Source organism: Hermetia illucens, chromosome 3 (genome assembly GCF_905115235.1).
Source record: "Hermetia illucens chromosome 3, iHerIll2.2.curated.20191125, whole genome shotgun sequence".
NCBI classification, from domain to species: Eukaryota; Metazoa; Arthropoda; class Insecta; order Diptera; family Stratiomyidae; genus Hermetia; species Hermetia illucens.
In genome coordinates this window covers 20,107,980-20,121,416 of record NC_051851.1, presented here as the reverse complement: position 1 = coordinate 20,121,416, position 13,437 = coordinate 20,107,980, and the positions used below count along the sequence as shown (strand labels likewise).

General features: G+C 44.0%; 1 protein-coding gene across 1 annotated transcript in view; it reads left to right on the top strand.

Annotated features, from left to right (window-relative positions):
* The window catches only part of LOC119650982 (rootletin), a 70,531-nt gene extending 69,629 nt beyond the window's left edge, over positions 1-902 (top strand). Inside the window, exon 16 of the mRNA XM_038054245.1 lies at positions 59-902. The gene's annotated coding sequence lies outside the window, so the exon portion shown is untranslated. The remainder of the gene's footprint in view (positions 1-58) is intronic.
* Positions 903-13,437: the final 12,535 nt, after the last annotated feature.

Below are 13,437 nucleotides of genomic sequence, written 5' to 3'. Positions count from 1 at the left end.
CACCAGTATTACTTGTCCCCTCAGCCATGAATTATGCGTTCCCAATCTATTGTTACAGGTCCACGGGAGCATTTGAAATTATCGAAATTTTTAACGACTGCACGGGGGTGGCACGAGATTGTTTCCTGATAAGAAATTAATAAAAAAAAGCTCAAGGCATCGTATAGGCAAACCGTGCTTCACTCTGTTGTCTTCCCGTCCATCCAATGCAGTCTCAAAGTTTGGTACAAAATTATCTTTTGCTATTTATTTCTATTCGTAAAATAAGCATAAACTATGAATATATGTGTACGTCGAAAACCTAGAAATGAGTCGTAGTTGAAAAGGTAATGGAAAAAGAAAGAAGAAATCAAAAGTAGGAAATGCTTTGAAAGTTATCACTGCCATTTACAATTAGTGTTAGATTTACTCGACTATTTTCGAGAGTCTTTTCTCCTTTTGCACGTCGGAAAGTTCTCCGAAATTTTATCGAAGACGTTTACCTTTTTATGGGTCACGTTTTCAAAGTATATAGCCCTAAGCAGGCAAATAGTAAAGTGAAAATGAAATAAAATGAAATTCTAGTCATCGGGAGTTAACCTAATTCTAGCATACGCTAACTGATTTAAACATTATTTATTCCGTTTATTCCGTTTATACCGCAGATTTTTAATAGTTTATAATTATATAAATATTAGCCCAACCTTCCACATTCCAAAAGTATTCAAAAACCAGTAGACCTGTATTTGATCAACTACTTTTAATCTTTTTATCAACAGAAAAGAGAAAGGCAACATTGTCCTTTCTATTTTCCTTTTTAGAGGCGTTTTAATTTGCATCTATCTAATATTGGAGAACCAAGTTTTTTGTAGGATCTGTAAAGTAGCACATGAAGGATATGATGCGAATAAAGGAAAAGTTACACATTTGAGTGAAAAAGAAATTTTCATATTCGTCCTGGAACGACGTTCGAATGCTCTTCAATATGAATACAGTATACAATAAGAAGAATACTTGGCTTCATATGAAAGGTAAGTTAGTATACTCACTGGTATTATTTATCTGCCACGGAAATCCCTTTAACTTGTTTGTTCTTTTTCTTCAGTCTTTGTCCCGTTCACAAGCGGGGTCGGCTCGTCGTGATCGGTTTCGCCATTTGGCTCTATCAAATGCCTGATGCAATCGAAAGGTTTTTAAGTCCCCATCCAACCATCAAGCCACCGTTGTTTCGGCCAGCATTTTGGTCGCTTACCGTCGACTTTGATGTTCAGACCAATCTTGGCGAGTGAATTCTCGTTAGCGCGAATTACGTGACCATACCATCGAAGACGCCTCTCTCGCAATTTTTCCACGATCGGTACAACTCCATATCGATCGCGGATATCCTCATTTCGAATGTGATCAAAACGTATCACGCCACTGGTCTAACGCAACACCTTCGTCTCCATAACCACAAAGCGCCGTTCATTGTTTTTTATAGTCAGCCAAAACTCAGAACCATGGAGAGCGACGGTACGGACGATATTGCGGTAAATTTTGGATGCTTGCATTAGTGGTCAAAAACATTTTATTTTTGTTTGGACGAGCAATCCGTATCCACATATTGCGGTGACTAGTCATTTCACTCATCAGAGGTGGAACCTCACTAGATGTTATACGGTTGGGAACCGTGGTGAAATGTGTCCTCCACCTCTTAAATTGCTCGTCATCATCGAAGCACTTGCGACCTCTGCAGGTTCTTTCGCGATGCGTTATTCGGTAACGAAATCGTTATTTGAGGCAGTTTCTACCTTCCTGAATAGCGCAATAATAAACTTCCTTCTATCACGGCGGAAGCTACGTTGTATTAGAACTCAAACGTTGATTTTTGCTGCCTTGGCATTCATATCCCTGGTCTCTTGTGATGTCACCTTTAGGAAGCCTCTCCTGAACTGTGAAAATCTTTTTCTCCGCGAGATGTTCCTCATGCTGAACGGTTTCCGGAACGGATACCGGTTTCCAAGACTTGAAGACGCACCTAGCGGATGCGGTAAACATTAATCCGATAATCGGATTAAAACCACTTCCAGCCAGAGCACAATAGCACAGCGCCGCAAGAGGGAGAGGAGTGCTCCCCAGAGTCCCGCAATGTTATCTCCCTTACCCCCAAAATGTCTAACCTAGATCGCTGAATTTGGAGCAAGCAAACTCTCGGGAACCTTTGATACCGCCGCCGTACATTCCAAAATCCAATCATAAACCGCTGGCGAACGCAAAGTATCGTAGCCGAAAGATTGATTCTTATTGAAGGGATGGTATCCATTTCCGAAGCGTTTGGTTTGTGTGGTCGACAACTTGCATTCTACATTGCAACTATCAACCTCTGACCATTTTGTGGATTATTATATCAGTTCTCGTGAAGAGATATCCACGAACTTCAACAGCTGTTACTCTCTTACAAGGTCCCGCTCACTCACAGTACCGGGTCCTCGTCGTCGGCAAGCACTTTTCTGTTGTGTTCTGGCTACAAAACTCATCTTATAATTTGTTGCTATCAATGTCTGCCATAAGACTGGTGTAGCAATCTTTAATGCGTATCTGGTTTACCATATTACTACCAGATATTCATATTGTAGGGTGTAATTGCACAGTAGGTGACTGAGACTATTCGTATGGGAGCAGCCGCCCCTCTCACCCGGATATCGTAAGAAAGTCCAATGTTGAGGCGCAGCTGCATTTCACTAGAGGCAGCCCGATGTTAAGGGATTAAATAGAGTTTCCAAAAAACTACAAACAACATAAGAAGGAAGCCTCAAAGAAGTCCCTTGAAAACTTAAAAAAAGTTGAAGGAGATTCCAAGAGGATCCACAGACATCATCTGAATAAATCTTGGAAAATCTTAAGAGTTCGGGAGCCCGACTACTTTCAGAAGGGCTGCCTTACATAGTCTGTAAGGCCCACGACTCTAGGTAAATTACGGAGGAGGAGTAGACAACCCCAGTAGGACATCAGCCTCTCTGCGCCTGATGACTTCATGATTACGGTCTCAATGTTATGAGTAGAAACCAATGTTAAAAGCTCAGAAAATGAACCAACACCGAGAATCCAACCCACAACCTGCAGAAACTTTCACCATGATTCTCAGTGAATTCTCAACAAGAAGAAAAACGTAAGATTGCCGTTTAAGCAAAAATAGGAAAAACAGGCATATGGCTAATATGACCACGATCTATCATGCTACAATGATGAAGGTCATTGCCATGAGGAAAGTTAATAAGGGGAGGTTGTACTCCCGGTATTATATTGGAGTACCCCAGGGGGAAACAGGTCCCAACTAACGACTCAAAACAATATGTTCTCATCGACCGTAAAGGTAAATCATCATAAAATTATGTCCTGGTAAACAGTGTAATTTCCCGACGCCTCCGACTTGGAGCCAGACAGACAACCCCACAAGACAAATGACAAAGAAAGGAAACTATCCCAATGGATAGGAATAGTAAGACTACTTCGGACATAAGTAATAAGCTCATGATGAAAAGCAGGAAGATGGCAAATTATCAACAAAAAGGAGTGATGATCAGCCATGAACTAAAAAATGCAAGGAGAGTAATGGTGGTAGAGAATACTCTATCTTGCTAAATCGTACGGGATAAAAAAGACCAAAAAATTCGAAAGGTGGTATTTAAGGGAATCACTAGGTATTCATTTTTGCCATACAATGTAGCAGCCACACTCTCACTGAACAACCACCAAGTGTAAGAAGGGGGAATTATTTTATACAAACAGTCATCAGTAACAAGATCTTGGATGCAGGTAGGAGGCAATGTAGTCAGCATTGCGCTCGCCCGAGATTATTACCCTGATTTGACTCAGGTACTCATTCACAGCTGAGTCGACTGGTGTGCGACGTCAAATCACGATGTAAATTCCATTGCCACCAGAGAGATTTGAAATGGTTGTCGAAAATGATAAAAGTGTGAGACACAATTAAAAAAAACATTAAAAATCAGTCGCTTTTAGAATTTATGCACTATTTTTCAATATTTTATTTAAATTCACTTTTTCTTTTATTATATGTATATGGTTGCCCTTCACCTCTTGGTGGGGTATGGCACGTCAACCACACCTACGCGGCATCGCTCGCGGTTACCTGAAATGCCCTTCAGCACTCCCATGACTTCCCGACACTCGCACTCATTCTCTGTTGTTCTGTGCCAAGTGCGCTTAAGGCGACCCACTCATGGGCCATCCTACGAAAGTGGTTTTCACTGCATGGGGTAGCCAGCAATGCGATTTCGCCCCTTTTTAATGTGTCATCTACCGACTGCGACTTCCGTCTTTCTGTCAGAATACGTACGAGTGGCAGGTCTGTACGCCAACCAAGTTCTCCGTTCGAGATAGTATCAGACCAGCGTACTTCGATGATAAGACGCAGACAAATATTGACGAAAGATTGGAGCTTTAGGATAACACTTCACTTTCCAAGTGTTACTCCCACATAGCAACACTGAAAGAACACTAGCACAGAACAGTCTCAACTTGAGCTTGATGAGATAACTGAATTTCTAGATGTTGAACAGGGCAGCGAAAGCGGATCTAGTGCAGCTAATGCTTCGGGCGACATCCGGTTCAGTTCGGTGCCCCCGTCGGCAGAAACCACGCTTCCTAAATATGCAAACTGATCGATGCCTTCGATTCTCTCCCCATTAATGCAGATAGAGAGAGTGCCATGACCCGTCAAACTGAGAACCTTAGTTTTGTTGGTGTTTATCTTCAGTCTAACTTTACTTGCCTCTCATCCCGAATCCAGAGCCATTTGGCCAAGGTCCATGACCCAGTGGGAGAGCAAACAGATGTAATCAGCGCAATCCATTGAGTACATCCACATTCTCCAGACAAAGCAGCATCAATAACGTTATCCATAAAAAGAAGAAACAATATCGTTAACAAGATGCAACGCTGGCGGACTCGGAGAACACTCCCTGTTCTCGAATCCATCCGAAGAATTGACAATGAGCATTCAGTTCAAAGTGTTCCGTGATGCTGAGGTAAATGCAAGAGGTACGATCCTCTTTAAGTCCACCCAATTACTGGCCTATGCTGACATCATGGGAAGAACCACCCGAGACGTACAAACTGCCTTCATCCAGATCGAACAGGCGGCGCGAGATCTCGGGCTGCATATCAATGAAGGTAAGACAAAGTATATGGTGGCAACGTCAGCATCGAAAACCAACCAACCAACAACATCAAACCAACACTGGTCAAACAGGAAGAATAAGGATAGGAGAATACAACTTTGAAACCGTTGATAATTTCTCCTATCTAGGGTCGAAAATCACAACCGATAGCAGCTACGATGATGAAATCCGCGCACGGTTGTTGTCAGCCAGCAGAGCCTATTTCAGCTTACAAAAACTGTTCCGCTCGAAACGTCTCACCAGGTTCAAAGCTCTTACTGTACAAGACTATGATCTTGCCAGTCCTCATGTATTTCTCGGAAACTTGGGTTCTTAACAAGAAAAATTGCGAACAGTGTTCGAGAGAAGAATTCTCCGAAGAATTTTTGGCCCCCTACATGAGGATGGACGATTCCGTAGCCTACACGATGACGAAATCTATGAGCGATACCATGACCGTCCGGTTGTGGATAAAATCCGGCTCAATAGGTTACGGTGGGCGGGTCACTTAATCCGTATGGAAGAGGATGATTCAGCCGGAAAGCCTATAAGGGCAATATCTATGGTAGAAAAAGAAGACGAGCCAGACCCTGCCTAAGATGAAGCGATGGCGTAGGTCAGGACGCCAGACAACTTTTAGGGATATCGAATTGATGGGCCTCGGCGCGAAACCGGGATGTCTGGAGTTCCTTATTAAGGCAGGCCTAGACCAGATACCGGTTGTTGCGCCGTTGATGATGATGATGAAGTCAATGGGAATACAGGGTTTCCCGCTGCCATTAGGGGGAAATTCTCCTCGCCCACTTGGTTTTGATTCGGACGGAAAAGTTGTGAAAAGATACTAGACCCCAATAAAACTGGAACATGAGATGCATGTTCCGTTACGGGGTCCGCCAACTTCTTCCCTTGAAACAACACCTTTACTTGCTGCGGTACCTGTGGAAGGGAACCTTTAGTTATCCGTCTGACTACCAGCGCTTTAGTGCTGACCTCGGAACCATCGTCCAATTTAAGGGTGAGACACAAAACCGCTGATACTTTTCCTGCTGGCACACCACCTACTCCCGAAATTTCGATGTTGCCTTTTTTTCTTTTTTAATCGTTTCTGTACTAGATATTCGGTTATATAGCTGCTCTGACTGCCTCGATCGATCAAACACCGAACTGGAACGGCATGTCCTTCTCTTGCCTCTAGCTTAACGATAGCTGCTGGAAGAACGGTTCCCGACTATTTTTCGTCATGATAAACAGCAGAAAACGGACTATCCCCTTTGCATGGATGCATGGCAGTAAGATGTTGCCCTTCGCATATTTCGCATTGGAGATTCTTGCGTTTATTGCACGCTTCCCCCTGATATATTTGTAGGAGATACAGTAAATGCAAACATGATAGCGGCGAAGTAGTTTCTCCTCGTCGGTACTATCAATGAATTGAGGACACTGGGCTGTGAAGTGCTTCCCCATAAATAAGAAGCATTTAGTCCAGGTTCTCTTTTCACCATCCGGCTTGGAGAGCAAGGTTATCTCCTTCTGGGCTTTTCTCTTATTCCCAAGATCCTCCGCCTTGGATATCCCACTTAGACAATCCCAACCGGGGGATATGACCACATATATATTTTCTAGAAACTGTTCGATGTCATTAATCGTAACGGGCATTCTTGGATCTCGCAACGTTAAGTCGAACTCCCTCCGAGTTTTCATATCCATTTTCCCCGTCAGGACGAATGGAATGAATGGAATACCTTCATCTGCATTGAATCCTGCTTTCCGTAGGTTCTGAACTGCGGAACGCATAGTATCGAATGCTCTTCCCAGCAATCTAGGAAGGAACCAAAATTAGATGTACGCGATTATCTCTCCACGTTGAGTAATTTCGTCTATCTGTACCACAGGCCCCCCACGCCCCTCCGAACGCAACTTCACACCTGCTTGAACTCCTGGGTCGTTGACGTCTAGGCCCAAGTCTCGTTCTAATGACTCTATTTCAACATGTCTTGGGACGCCCCCCCCCCTATTCGAACTTCCCTCACCGAGATCTATATAATTTTGATTCCTTTGCGGGAGCTTAAGGACTTATTCCCTAGCTGGCCCCAAAGGTAACGTGTCGGCCTCTGTTTGCCTCTCCTCAGGAATAAAAGAGGGATGTTCTGCAATGAACTCTGAATAGATCTGCCGGACCTCACTCCACGCGGTTTCAAAGCGCTCCTTAGTTCGCTTCTCCTGCCGCAGTTTGCACAGCGTCTGCCAAACTTCTTCAACTTTTAATACCCGGTTCTGCTGGGCTTCAATGTTCTTCTGGATCTCCATTTTTATTATACCAATCTCTTTCAACTTGCGATCAATTATTTAATTTTAATATTTCCGTTTCGCACGGACAATATATATGAACGGCACACAGAAAACGTGGGAGGCGCAACACTATAAGGACCTTGCCTTGAGTCTGAACTCGCCCACGTATCAACAACAACACAGAATTACACCACCGATATTAGAGGATTTTTATACGTGCCGTTCAAGTGTCGTTTAATATTGTGTAGGCGGAACAGAATCAATACTTTTAATTTGATCACTATATGTTCCCGCACTTTATTTTTCAAGAGAAATTATTTTATAGGATTAATTTGTATAAAAACTTACGTGATGGATCATAGCATCCGGCTCAAAGGACCAGGTGTTTCGGCGATATCCTAGACGACCTCGTCCAGAGGCTATTCTGCTTGTGCGTTGGCCCAGCTCGCGCACTAGCTCCTGGATTTTACTTTGATGGCCGTGGTTGTTCTGGTTCCGCGCTGCCGAAACTTAGCTCCGGAACGATAGGGTATTCGAATTCCTGAAAAGGAAAAGCTAAAAGATTTAATACTAACGTCGTTGCTCAACTCTTGAACCCTTGAACTTATTACAAACACCCGCGTTTCACTTTCAAAAACTTACTTTATTTTCAAAAAAACAATCTTATACTTTGACTGCTCTATTTCTAAATTTCTTATATAATTTTCACTTCTTTCTTACTAAAGTGTTCTCGATTAGAACATTATTTATTGTTCATATTTTCTTTAAGTACAGTTACATATTTATATTTCAGCATGTTTTTCTCTTTTCTGCGTATTGTGCACTTAAGCGTGGTACATCTGTTAGTAATCAAGTTACTCGGAAGCGATTAGGGGTGGGTATTAAAAGAGCTGATTTCCATGATACAGGGAAGTGTCCGTCATGTAGGCAATTGTTGAAGAGGATGGTGAGACGTTTGCTAATGACAGGCGCACACTTCCGCAGGACAAAGTTAGAGATATTATCAGGCCCCATGATTTTTTATTGTTGGACCGGATGATTGCAAGTTGAACTTCTTCTAGGGAGATAAAGAAGGAGGCGAACGGGTCGATTCTGACTATATCAGCCGGGCGGCTGGGGGAAAACGGGCAAAGGCAAGATCCTTCCAAGCTCAACCTTTTATCGTTGACAGTAGTGGCGATCACCGAGTTCCAGATGGAGTCCACGGGCGATTTGGCTCTGAATAAGTTGTTCAGGTGGTATACGCAGGCGGGTATTTTTTCCTCAGAGGAGTGGAACTGGAGGTTACCTATTTTTATCGAGGAGTAGTTGAGAGAAGATTTTTCCTCCCAGCCAATCGGATGCCAGGATGCGTTCAGTTTGGACCTAATAGCTCCATTGATTTTGTGGGACAGATTTTTAGTGATCTCGGAGAGAAGACGGTAGTCGACGTTGCATCTGCTCCATAGCCGGTGAAACAATCGTTTCCTCCGCGGCAGTAGACTGTTTCTGTCGCGGACAAAGAGGAGGGTTGAGGAGGCACCCGTATTTGTAGTAACCAAGCTCTTTAACTGGAGCATGTTTATCGATTGTAGTTTCGAAGGCAGAGTTGAATTTCCAGATAAGTAAGTTTCTAGCTTTTCATTTATGAGGATGGTGGCGGGAGGGTAGAATTTGCTGTAGCTGCAGAGAAAGCGAGAGCATGGTGGTCGGAGTAAGTTACCAAAGAGGCGCAGCTAGTGACACATGCTGAGAGATTGGACGAGACTATAAAGCCGTCTAGGAAGGAAAACATTCGAGGAAAGGATGGTAATGCAGCGTTAATGATGTCCGCGTTAAGGAATATGGAATCGAAGAGCACTTTGCCCTTTTCATTGTTAACTGAGTTGCCCCAAGTTACGTGCCTGGCGTTGAGGTCACCGCCGAGGAGGGAAGCGTCGAAACTGGCCGCGATTACCCAAAGTTCGGACAGAATGAGAGTGAAGTGGCGACCTGTAACGCCCGGGAAGTAGAGAGAGCCGATTTTGACCACTACTAAAATTCAGTTTGGTACAAGTGCAGCCGATGGGATGGTATTTGCTCTAAGTCCCGATCTGACTAGGATGGCTATGCCTCTGCCCGCGTCATTGTGGAAAGTAATGAAATCGGGAACATGTAGTTTTACGTTGGGGCTTCCCCCAGTCTGGTTTCGTTTAGGAAAGCGAGATTGGGATCGGTTTCCTCGAGACGCTTGTGGAAAGCGAAACGTTTGTCGTTAGATATGAGCGAATTAGTGTTGAGTGTGAATACTTTCATTTTGGTTGCCCAGCAATTTGAAGAGTAATTGTATTATACCATAAGTATGCTTCGGGTTTGTCTTCAAGGGGGAGACAGAGGTAGCCGTGGTAGAAGCCAGGGATTGTGTTCCAGAGGGAGGAGAATGAAATGTTGAAAAGGGACCTGGCTTCCATGAAGAAGCCCCTGGGAATGGAAGAATGTGGGACTGATGAAGAGCTGAGGGTTTCGGGTCTTACTCGGCCCCTAGTCACTATGACGAAAGAAGGGGTAAGTGAGGGAAGGGTAGTCCAGTTGGAATGAGGCAGAGGGCCAGGCTGGGAGTCACGAACAGCAGAGAATCTATCTATTAGGTTGTTGCACATGAAATGGCCGATTTGGCAATCAAGTGAAGTTAGTTGCGATTTTGCTGTATGAAGCCACCACCAGTTGGCGCTGTTGGTGTCGGATAATGAAGTATAAATACTCCTACATTTAATCAAGGAGTAATTTCAGTTTTGACCATCGTTGTGATAACAGTGAATAAAAAGGGGAAAAGGATGGAAAAGAGCCAAGAACGTATCCTTCTTCTTTATGAGTTCAAACTCGGTCATAAAGCAGCGGAGGCGGCCAGGAACATTAACAACGCATTTGGAGCTAATATGTACGCTAAGCGAACGAACCACACGGCGGTGCTTCGAAAAATTCCGGTCAGGCGACGTAAACCTTCAAAGTGAGCCACGTGAACATCCAGGACCATTGATTAACAATGACGAGCTGCGTTTGTTAGTCGAATCTGACACACGTCAGTCTGTGAGAGACATTGCAGAGAAACTGGGCGTGCACTATTCGATAGTTTCCCGGCACTTGCAACAACTTGGAAAGGTGAAAGAGCTCGACAAATGGTTTTCGCATGCCCTTACGGAGTTCAGTTGCAGTCCTTTACTCTCCCGCAACAGATGCGATCTCTTTTTGGACAGAATAGTAACATGTGATGAAAAGTGGATACTATACGACAATCGTCACCGATCAGCACAATGGCTAGATGCTGATGAGCCACCGAAGCATATGGCGAAACCGAGCTTCCATCCGAAGAAGGTAATGGTGACTGTTTGGTGGTCTACAGCTGGAGTTATCCACTATTCTTTTTTGGCACCTGGAGAAACGATAAATGCACAGAAATACTGTGCCCAACTCAAGGAAGTATTCAACGGCCGAGATTAGTCAACAGAGATGATGTGATACTCCTTCACAACAATACACGACCTCATGTATCCAGAACAATGGTTCAAAAGTTGACCGAACTGCAGTGTGAGACTCTACCTCATCCACCATATTCACCGGACCTTTCGCCAACCGAATACCACTTTTTTAAGCATTTGCATCATTTTTCGGCGGAAAAACAATGTAGGAATGAAGAGGCCATCAAAATTGCCTTCGACGAGTTTATCAACCCCCACCCGAAAATTGGACTTCTGCGAAACTGGCATAAATGCTCTTTTATTTCGCTGGGAAAAGTGTTTTGAATCGACTGGCATCTACTTTGATTAATTAAATAAATTTTTGTAAACTTTACAGTCGTTTCAAATTTTAGTACCAAATCGGGCATTTCATATGCAACAACCGAATAGTAGGGTGTGATGCTCCTTAATCTGGACCGAAATCTTGCAATTAAAACTCTAACAGAAACCGACTCCCAGGTCAAGAGAGCGCGCCTTGCGGTAGAAGTGAGAAGCAACCCGACACCGGATTCGCGTCTGCTACACACAAATTTCTATCCTTTTTAGTCGCTTCTTACGACAAACAGGGAAGACTTTGAGTCCTAACTCTCGGGGCGGAAGCAAGCTATGTAGGAGTGGAAAAATGTGCATAGAAAGTTCCTCCTCCTCGCTTTCGGTATTCCCACTTGTTTGAGGTCACAGCCACGAACCCGTTTAAGATTCCACAGGATTCTGGCCCGTGTAGAGGCGTCCCTACTCCCTTCCTGGCCAGTTCATTCACTGCATCATTGCCTTCTAATCCGATATGGCCCCATGAAACCCAGAGTATCCACACCTTATTGTGCGAAGCGTATTCAGATCTACCAGGCATTCCCACGCTAGCCAACACATGGATACAACTGAAGTAAAAAAATTACTGCCTCCTTTTGTATATATAGGCAGCCTCTTTTAAACTCCGCGTAAATTCACGAACTAACCAAAAATTTCCTTTGGATCGATGTAGCTTTGTTCCATTTAATTGCGTGTGACATACACAAAGCCAAACTCATGTTGTTTAGCTGATTCATTTTTTTTGTGCTGCTCTATTCCGGTAATTAGGCAAAACGAAGCTCTTAATCGACAACACTCCCCCGTCCCCCTTCCAAAATTCCGGCGCTAAATGTTGGGGAAAGATGGTCTCTACAAGACAGTCTGAAACAGTTTAATATTAGGTTGGGGAAAAAGTAATGTCGTATTTTGTTAATAGATGGCGACACTTAAACATATCTTGTGTTGTACCATGCATCGGGTCATACTATACGGCGATTTGAAGACGACAATCTGGGCTACAGGCGTCTCTTTGTCAGTTTTATGATCGTACGTTTCAGTCTCAAGTTATAGCGCGTCAAAGATGGAATCCACCAAGGAAGAAATTCGTCATATTTTACATTTTCACTACCTGAGAGGTAAAAATGCAACGAAGGCGGCCAAAAAAATTTGTGCAGTTTATGGGTCCGATACTGTAACAATTCGCACAGCACAGCGTTGATTCGATCGATTTCGTTCTGGTGTAGTGGATGTCGAAGATATTCCCCGTACTGGTAGGCCAATCGTCGTAGAAACCGATAAAATCGTCGAAATCATTCAAGTAGACCGGCATGTGAGCATTCGCTCGATTGGCCAGGAACTGGGCAAGGACCATAAAACCGTTTGGAACCATTTGCATAAGATTGGATTCCAAAAAAAGCTGGATTTTTGGGTGCCACACGAGTTGACACAAAAAAAATCTCTTGGACCGAATCAACGCCTGCGATGCACTGCTGAAACGAAACGAATTCGACCCATTTTTCAAGCGGATGGTGACTGGTGATGAAAATCTCAAGCGAAAAAGATCGTGGTCGAGGCCCGGCGAGCCGGCCCAAACCATCGCCAAGCCCGGATTGCCAGCCAGGAAGGTTTTGCTGTGTGTGTGTGGTGGGATTGGAAGGGAGTCATCCACTATGAGCTGCTCAACTATGACAGGACCCTCAATTCGGTCCTCTACTGTGCGCAACTCGACCGTTTGAAGCAGGCGATTGACCAGAAGCGCCCAAGATTGGTCAATAGAAATGGTGTTCTGTTCCACCAGGAAAACGCTCGGCCTCACACATCTTTCATGACCCGCCAGAAACTACGGGAGCTCGGATGGGATGTCCTATCGCACCCACCGTATAGTCCGGACCTGGCACCAAGTGATTACCATCCCTTCCGGTCGATGCAAAACGCTCTTGGTGCTACTAAGTTGGCCTTCTAAATGGCAACAAGTTTGCGAACAAAACGGCACATATTTGACTTAAATCGGACAATTCTAAGTATGTTAAATAAAGCGTTAAAATTCGATCACAAATACGACATTACTTTCTCCCCAACCCAATATTTTCTAAATGTTAGAGCCTCTCAAGTAAAAGATATATCGATTTACTCGGGCTACCCTATTCTTTGCAAGCTTTGTTATTGCCGGATTCGCCCCTTCAAACTTTACCCTCGCGAACCTTTTTGAGTTTTTCTTCGCCATCTATATTCACTTCCTCTTCCGA